This window comes from Ranitomeya variabilis, chromosome 8 (assembly GCF_051348905.1).
Source record: "Ranitomeya variabilis isolate aRanVar5 chromosome 8, aRanVar5.hap1, whole genome shotgun sequence".
Lineage (NCBI taxonomy): Eukaryota > Metazoa > Chordata > Amphibia > Anura > Dendrobatidae > Ranitomeya > Ranitomeya variabilis.
The window spans coordinates 13,468,494-13,477,995 of record NC_135239.1 but is presented as its reverse complement, the minus strand read 5'-3'; positions in this window follow the sequence as shown (position 1 = coordinate 13,477,995).

The following is a 9,502-nucleotide window of genomic DNA, read 5'->3' as shown; positions in this document are numbered from 1 at the left end:
TGAACCCATTAGGAGCGACATTCACCCTGGAGCGGCTCCCGCCTGGATGTGGACAGGATCACGATCTGTGCCATTAGCAGCCTGAAGCGGCACTTCGAGATCCAGCACCGACTGACAGAATATTTTCATTAAAATAAAAAATGTTCGTAGTCCTCATTAAATTTCTTCTACCGTTCTGTGTACGCAGCTTCTGTGCAGGCCTATGCGTCTCCATGGTTACAGGCTACAAACAGCACTTGTGTGTAGTCTGATCCTGCAGTTTATGGCGTCGTTCAGACCTCAGTATATCACGAGCCATAACTTTAGGACTGACCGAACACAAGTCTCCCGTGTACCTATCAGACTGCTGAATTCAGGTCCAGAAATTACAGTCAGCACTCGGTCTGTCATAAACCAACATCTGAATGAGGCCTTACATGGAGGAAGCAGCTGCCATCGTGGTTTCTATGGCGACAGCTTAGGCCTCAGTATCTGCTCAAACAACCACTCCACACGGTTTTTGTAGGCCGGCAGCCGTCTCGTAGGATTTGGCCGGGTCCGTACTTTCTGTCGCCAATGTTTTGCTGAGGTAAAATTTAAAGGTTAGTAGGACAAATGGAGAAAAAATGGTGGCTCAGAGACAGCGGCCATGTCTGTGCTCGGTTACCATGGAGACAGAAGCTGAAGGCCTCATCCAGATGGCAGTAATGTGTCTGCAGTACTACAGCCCCGCTGACCAGTCCATAAACCAAGCGGAGACGCCGACTATGGGGCAACGTTTGTGTAAACACTCGCCCTCCTCAGCTTATCAGGTTCCCAGTAAATCACTTACACTACATCCTAATCCAGAAACCCGACATTTTTTAGTTACTGATGGAAACAGACGTGTAGTCAGACACTGAGCGCGGCCGTTAGATGAGCAGGGAATGCTGGGTAATCGCAGCGATAATCTGCGAAGAATTGTCCTACTGGTCGTAAAAGATTTCCGTAGACCTCTCGGCCTGTGCATTTCTAGGAAGTCTGGCTGACTCGGTGACCAAATAAGACACTGCTGTTCAAAATGGCCGCTCCTGTTGAGGTACTTCCTGCACCTAACTGGAAAAGGAAGCAGTGATGAGGGGGGGTAGAGCAGCCCGGCCTTGGGTTAACCCGTACTTGCCCCCCAGCAATGCCCACTTTTAGGCAGGGTTTACATAAGGGTCACTCGTGTGCATGGTTTACATAATGCCCACTTTTAGGTGGGATTTACATACGTACGGCCTCCTGTTGGTCCAGGAGTCCTGGGAAATCCATGGCAACTATGGTTTCACCCCTTCCGGCCCCGCACCAGAATACACGGGGGGGTGTGGTTAGTCATATTGGTCCCCCAATTTCATGCCCGCCCATGTGGTTTACCATGGCAACCTCAGGGAAGCCCCCAAGTCAGCATGGACGAGTCTGTGAGGCCCCTTGTACACTGATCCTGAAGTCCTGCAATATGTTATAGAAACGATCACCTAGTCGACTCCCCCAATAGGACTTAAAAAAAAAAAAATTGAAACCAAAACTTTACCCCCCCCATACAAAGTGTTTTATTAAATGTTGTATGGCCGCACGTGTAAAGACCGAAGCTGTAATATGATCCTGATATTTATCCTCCATGGTGAACACCGTAAAAAGAAAAATCTGAAATCCGCCAGAATTGCTGAAAAGAAAAATCTGAAGTCCGCCAGAATTGCTGTTTTTTGCTCTTCTCTCTTCCCCCAATAAAAAAGGTCATAAAAAGTGATCAAACAGCAAATTACAGCTTTTCTCACAAAAAAAACCCAGCCCTGGCACAGAGATTTCATTGTAAAAATAAACAATGTTCCTTGTCTTGGAATATGGCAGCGAAATAAATATATATATAATTATTTTAGAAAATAGTTTTTATTCTGCAAGATGACTAAAACATAAACATCTGTAAAAAAAAAAAAAGTACAATACAATATATCATCCCCAAAACTCTGCCGATTAAAAAATAAAAAATACAATCCCCCAAAAACAAGTAATTCTCACGGCGACATCGAAAGGAAATTCAGCAAAGTTACGGTTTTATAAATGAAGGGATTAAAGAACATACAAATTGCTGATCTGGGCCGTGTGGAGTTAATGACTTTGTGAGGTGTTATATATATCAAAAGTTCACTGGCATTAAAAGTAAAAGGTATCCGCAGCGATTACTGCCCACGGAGAGCCGAGAGAACATGGAGTCCTATGGAGACGCGATCCGCTGCCACCGCCGAGATGTGAACCTGCTGGGTAATTGCTGCCCGTCCATAATATGGCCTCATTTTACAGCTTGGACACACAGGTAACACCCGGAGCCACCGCCTGAAGTGAACTTGGGTCTCCATGGGGGTCTGTGAAAGGCGTGCGCCATTTTTGGTGTAAAGGATTTGCACATGCGGTGATCGGGGTCATTACACAGACATTACCTCTGCCAGCTCCAGGGTTGGACGGGTCCTTGGGCGACACAGTCCCAGTGGGCACCTTCTCGCTTTAGATTTTTCCTCCTCGGGTTCCAAGAGTATAACTTCTACTTTTCAGTCAATAACGTTGTATCAGGGCTTGTTTTTTATAGCATGACCTGTAGATTTTATCATTACCCTTTTGGGGTCCATATGACTTTCTGATCTCTCTTTATCCAATTTTTTTAGAAAGCAAAGGGAACAAAAAACAGCAATTCTGTTATTTCGATTTTAGATTTTGTTTTGGCATTTACCATATGAGATTGATATTATGCATGCAGAAATACCAATCATGGTAAATTACAAAAAATTAAAAAATAAATAAATATCAGCGAGGCTGTTAGCACGCGAAACGCGCGTTGGGGTCTGACCGAGGTTCGGATGGGAACTTGCTATATCAATGGGTAATTATCACCTCTATTTACTTATTTGCATTTAGAATGGGATATATGGGCGCATTGAGCCATCTACATGGTGGTGACATGGTACTCTGAAATCTGAAAGGAGCGAATTGGAGTCATACTTTCATCTGATATTACCAATGTTACATACTATCACTGGGCCATTACTGATTAATGATTTATGTATGCCCAAGTCCCAGATCCTGATGTACCCCTCGGTCAGTTTTCACACCTGAGGATTGATTCACTTGTTTTTGTATATTTGACCCATGTAATCAACATTTGATTATGTAAATTATTTATTTATTTAATAAATTGTGAATTTTTGGTAATTGTTTGGCTCGGTATTCTCCTGTATTATGATTAATGTATGAGTTCTCATATACATGGGCACATTACTGACTGGTAAATTCTTAAATAAAATAATTGTTAGGTTTATGGTTAGATCTATTTATGGGGTCTTTTTTTGTGAATTTTTCAAAATATTTAACTTTTTATTTTCCTCTTTGTTTTTATTGGTTTCCCTAGAGGAGTTGAACCTGCAATTACACTCCTATATTATAGGTGTACAAACATGGCAGAAATGGGGGCCTTCAGTAACCCATCAACTACCATGATCATGGCATTGGCACCCTGCAATCATATTGTGGCGAGGAGCCGTTGGCCATCGGTAGGGTCACTTTACCCCATTTCCAACTTCTTAAATTTTGCAATAGTCAGAGGTTACACTGCTGCAATTGGACTCCGGTGCCTTCTGTATAACACGGCCGGCACCCATGCTGCACTGTGCATATATGTCATGCATGAATGGCGGATGTTGCAAATTGTAGAGTGGGGCTGGATAGGTGCCGGTGCCAGCCGTATCTGCCACTGTGGCACAAAAATAGATTACTAGTCACTAAAACCGAAAACACATTTTACTTGATGTTCCCCATCCCTTGATATAAGGCACGCACCTCTAAGTACCCATGGAACCAATGCGTCAGTATTGCTCATGAACTACATGTACTTTAGACTACAAAAGTGAACTCAAACGACAGATAAGAGATCATTGGAGACGAGCTGCCACTGTGCATGCTAGTGAAAGTTGCATAAACTGAAGTTTACATAAATCCCCCATTTATAAAACAAACAAACCCCCAAACAACAAACTTTAGGAACTATTGATATAGTACAAAAAGTTCCTAATCCGCAGTCTCGCAGTCCACCACCAGGTGGCACACTATAACACGTTTTCAGCCTCCGGACACAATTAACCGTTGCCGTCGTGTTCATTTGCTGCCCGTAATAAACGTTTAATGGCGGCCTTGTTTGTCTTATGGCGTATACTGATGAAATTAAAGATTGCGGATGCCTATACAAGCCCACGGTGTCGCGTTACAGAGGGAAAGTGTTTAACTTAAATATAGCCGGCATGTTTTTTTCTTTTTTGAGGATCTAAATGATAGGCCAGGAATGCAAGCGCCATATGTATGTATGGAGCTAATCATATAGATCACGTGCGCTCCGCTGTGGATGTCTGCGGAGGGAGCGGGGCCGTCCTGACCCTTCTGAAGTGGAACTTATGAAATCTAATAACTCAACATTTGATTAACATGTTCAATTAGCGTTGGCCGTAATCTGCTGTCGGAGTACAGAAGACGACGGTTACTTTAAGACCATGTAATAAGTTGCATGTGTGTTTGGATACTTGGGCGTTCGACGTCCCGAAATATGCGCCAGTAGATTTCCTCCTCGGCGGGATCTGGAACCACTAAAGCCCGGCCGTATAGATTGTGTATATTTCTATATTTCTTGTTTAGCAGCCGTTTTTGTACAATAAATTCGCAGAACACAAACATTTATTTAGTGTTTGCAGATTACGTTCGTGGTCTGTTCCACTTGTTTATTTGGCTTCGTCTTTCTCCGTTTAGTTAAGGGCTCCCTGGTTAACGTAGACTTTTTTTTTTTTTTTTGCTTGATACATTTTCGTCCTGACTCAACATCGGGAAGATTAGATAGGGGCCATTAAGTAACAATAATACATAAAGATGTAACCAAGCAAAAAGTGCGTTGGACGAGACGTGGCGGTCTGGGCCGGGGGGAGGAGAGGTGTCCTGGGTTGTTCTGTAGGAAACAGTAGCTGACGACTTTGTCAGATTTCCTCCTGCTACAATGTAATTGTGAACTTTGTAAAAAAAAAATTGTTTTATGGTTTTTTTTATAAAAATTGAAGCTGATCAATAATATGTATCACATCGCATTTACAATTGTATCGCCCTTATTAATATTTAGTTTTTCTCTTATTGCGCTTATTAATTATAAAATTATCCCATTAGCTTAAAAAATGCCTCTAAATTTACCTCATTTTCCCCTAAAAAAATCAGAATATAGACGATCAGACAAAATGTATCACCTCCTAACTGGAAGGAGGAAAGACACAGGGACAGGCGAAAGGCCGAGCACTACATTGCTTTATTTTTTAGGATCATTATTGTCACAAGGTGACATTTTTAAACCTGATTGTAGTTGAAATTTTTGGTAATTTTATTTTTTGCATTGTTAGAAAGAAAAAAATTTTAATGTATACATTTATATTGTAATGTGAGTTCAGATATTCAATTATTATTTTATTTATTTTTTTTCAGGCCTTATTGTTTTCTTTTCAAAATGATGTCACTCTGGTCCCCCCAAGGGGCTGTCCACCTTTCGGGACCATTATTTCTTTTTACTTAAATCCATGTAAAATCACTCTTGCAATTGTTTTTCATTGAATATTTTTCATTGATTCCCTTCTTTGTTGTACTGCAGGTTGCAGAATGAGTTAAATGAGAAACCATCGGAGAGCTCGTTCTGATGATCTTTAATAGAACACTTGTATCTCTCTTATCTGTCTTTTTCTGAGCTCCTCACAGACCGCATCAAAGTTGAGCCTGTAAAGGACAAACCGTGCAAGATTTTTAAGTAATCCTTTTTGCAAAAATTATTTTTTAACCCCAAATATATGCATTTAAGTAAAAAAAAAAAAAAAACCCAAACATATATATTTATTATATTTATTAACACCTCTCGTATATTGCTTAAGTCTATGATCCATAGACGATTGACTCCTTCTTTCCTGGTAAGTTTAGTTACACCGTCACCCCCATGCTGCCATTATGTTAATCTTCTACATGTGTTAGGTGACAATTTTACCCTACAGGGTTAATCACAGGTAAGACGCTCCTTAAAATTACTCATATATGACAAATATTTTGAATCTAAAATAAATGAACCCCCAAAATGTCTTTTGGATTTATTCAATCTGATTTATTATATATACTTTCTTTTTTTTCCTGAGCTTTCAAGGGTTAACCATAAGATCTGCTAAAATGTCAAAGTAAAAAAAAGGAATATGCAAAAAAAAATATATGAAAATTGAAATTGAGTTATCTGTGAGCCGGTCTCCAGCTGAGCGCTGGGATTTTAAGCAGGTCCTTGAATTGGGAAGCATTTTAAATATAAAGCTATATGTATAAAAGGCAAGCGACGGGAAAATGTATTTATCTCACTGATATCCACACAATGAGCTGAACTCCCGCAGCAGCCCAAGGAAGAACAAACGCACGCTCTTTATTAACCACTTGGATTTACTGCAACTTTTTTTATTTTGTTTTTTTAATTTTTTTTTTAGAGTTTTGCTTAATTTTACCATTTTCCTGTTTTTACCATTATGTCATCTACACAATCGATCCTCAGGTAGGTGTAACTTTTTTTTTTGCAGAATTTTTCAATTTTTTTTTTATAAATTGTTAAATATTATCATCTCAAGAAACATAATCCTAAAATTCAATTATAGAAATCCATGCTCGGTGTTTAAATGTTTAATTCCAAGAAACTAAAAGGCGCAGTGATTTATGCAAATTAATTTAATTAATTCATGATGATTTTTTCTTTTCCTTCCACGTGCAAAACACTTGTATTTGCAAATTAGTTTCTGCCTGCGTTAAATAATAGAAATCACCGGTTCAATGTGAGATGCTTTTGTGCAAGAATTTTTTAATTTTTCTTTTTGTCTTTTTACTGCTTGTTGTTTTACCTGCAATTTATTTCAGTTTCTGGATACATTTGAAAATTTAATATTGAATATAATCTGTGCCAGTAATATTAAAGTAGTGAAAATAGACTGATCAGTATTGCTAAAATTTATTTAAAAAAAATATATGTATATATATATATATATATATATATATATCTGTGTGTAAAAAGCACCTTGTATATTACATCCTTTTTTTCTATATGTATTCCATATATATTGATACTTTGACATAAGATGCCTGTATGTATGTGTGTGTGTGTGTATATGCACACATCATAGATCATAGCAAATTATAAAATTATAACTACATTAAAAACATAACTGAATATTGGCCTATTTTATGATAGATATATATATATATATATATATATATATATATATTTGATATTTTTAAATATATGTGTATATTTTTTGAATGTATACTTAAATAATTATATAGAATTATTATAATCAGTTATATATAACTATTATACTTTTTATGTACACATATATACATTGTGTTAAAAAATATATATATCTATATATGTATAATTTTATATACAATTATATAATTATAACCATAATTGTATATATATCATAATTATATATATATATATATATATATATATATATATATATATATATATATATATATATATATATATATTATATGATTTAATCATGATAATATATATATATATATATATATATATATATATATATATATATATATATATATATATATATATATAATTTATTTTTTAATTTATTTATTTTTTTGTAGTTTTGGTGACGTTTAACTTTTTAAATATATATATATATATATAATTAAAAAGTTAAATAGTTTTCACTAAAGCAACAAAAGAACAAAGAAAAAGAGAAATGAAAAGTAGGCCCCCTCTGGCTCGCCCTGCAGTAGGAGGTCACAACGTGCTTTATCAGCCTCTCTGTGACTCTGAGCACTCTGTGATTGAACTTGCAGTTTATTCTGCCATTTATTTTCTATCATTTCTTTTTTCTTTCTTTTTTCCTATTCATACCCGTCTTCCTGGCTTGTTCGGCTCTTCTCCGGCAGCATATTGCCGGCACATTGAGTTATTACCAGCAATTTACGGCATTTAGGCTAACTGCTCGGCGGCGTTCGTCTGTTCCGGTGCGAGCAGATGAGCCGTCGCTGTTTACACAATTTATTTGTCACCAGCGTTTAACTGCTGCACTTAATTCCAGTCTGGTCTGATTAGTGCCAGTCTGCGCTCTCGCTCCGCACGCCGCCTGCATTTAGTGCGGTTACTTTGCTGCTATTTTGTCTCATCCAATTTACAGCTGAAAGTAAAAAATACACATGATGACAAAACACAGGGGGATAACCCAATAATAGAGCAGAAAACAAACATTCCTCCTAGAAGTTTGCTGTGATCTCCCAGCAATTTAAAGTACATTTCCGATCAACAACAACAAAAATTGTGCAAAAAAAAAAATCTTTTTTTTGTGCTTCTTTGCTAATTTCAGAATCATAAAATTATTTTATTTTTTTTTTGTACCGAATTGTGATCTGTTAAAACTTTCCTGTAGTTTCAGTTTTTGGAGGGTTTTTTTGGCGAGACCATTATAAATACATTATGATCCTAATTTCCCAGGAACTGACTTTCTAAATGTTTAGATTTTCTCCAATTTGACCTGTAATTGGGCAAATCAATTGGATAAGGGGGTCAAGATCAACACCTGACTCTTTAAATTGTTGCAAAAAAAAAATGTAAAAGTGTCGTGTTTAGGTGTTTACAAGACAGAAGTCTTTTCTTAAAAAAGAAAAGGGAAAAAAATATTATAGATAAACCTTAAACCATGTCTTGTAAGTGGCTGAATATGCTGCAGAAAGCAGTGGCCGTCCGGACATTCTCCGTGTATACAATGTAGCATTAACGGCGGCCAATCAGATGAAGGCTTCCGGAATAGCAGCCATTTGTACAGAGCGATTTCTGGCTCATAGAGGGGGTCTTCTCGAGCAGAGGACCCTTCTCTGTGATGCCCATATACCCCAAATCATCTGATCGCAGGGGCGGCGATCTGTACAGGTCGCCTGCCCCTTTAATAACCCTTCGTATAGTTGCAGCGGTTTCTTTCTGACACTTACGCTCTTAGTTTCGGGCATTTGTCCTATTCCCATTATGAAGATTTACTCTTAGCTCTATATCCATTTTGGGGGAAGTCGCCGTTGTTTCCTTACTCCGATGTGGCCAAGTCCCGGAGGTTTCATCCATAAGGGATCGTACTGGCGTCCTCTGTGACCCGGCTGTCTGCGATGTCTCCTGGCATTCGAGGTCGTAGATATTTCTGAGACTCTAATAATAGGATTTAGAGGTTTTCCTAGGGTTAGTGATTATTTTTATTCACATCCGACCGGTCTGAGAACGCTGCCTCTTCTCGTGCTCAGAAAGAACCTTCATTCATTTAATCAAGTGGGCGTGTGTTTTATGGAAGCTGGGGACAATCAATTTGGGTATAACGGCCCCCCTGAAAATAGGATGATTTCTGGCTATCCTGGTGAGACCCTCAGCCATCAGTTGTAATCTGTAGGAGAACCCAGTGACAAGTGATCA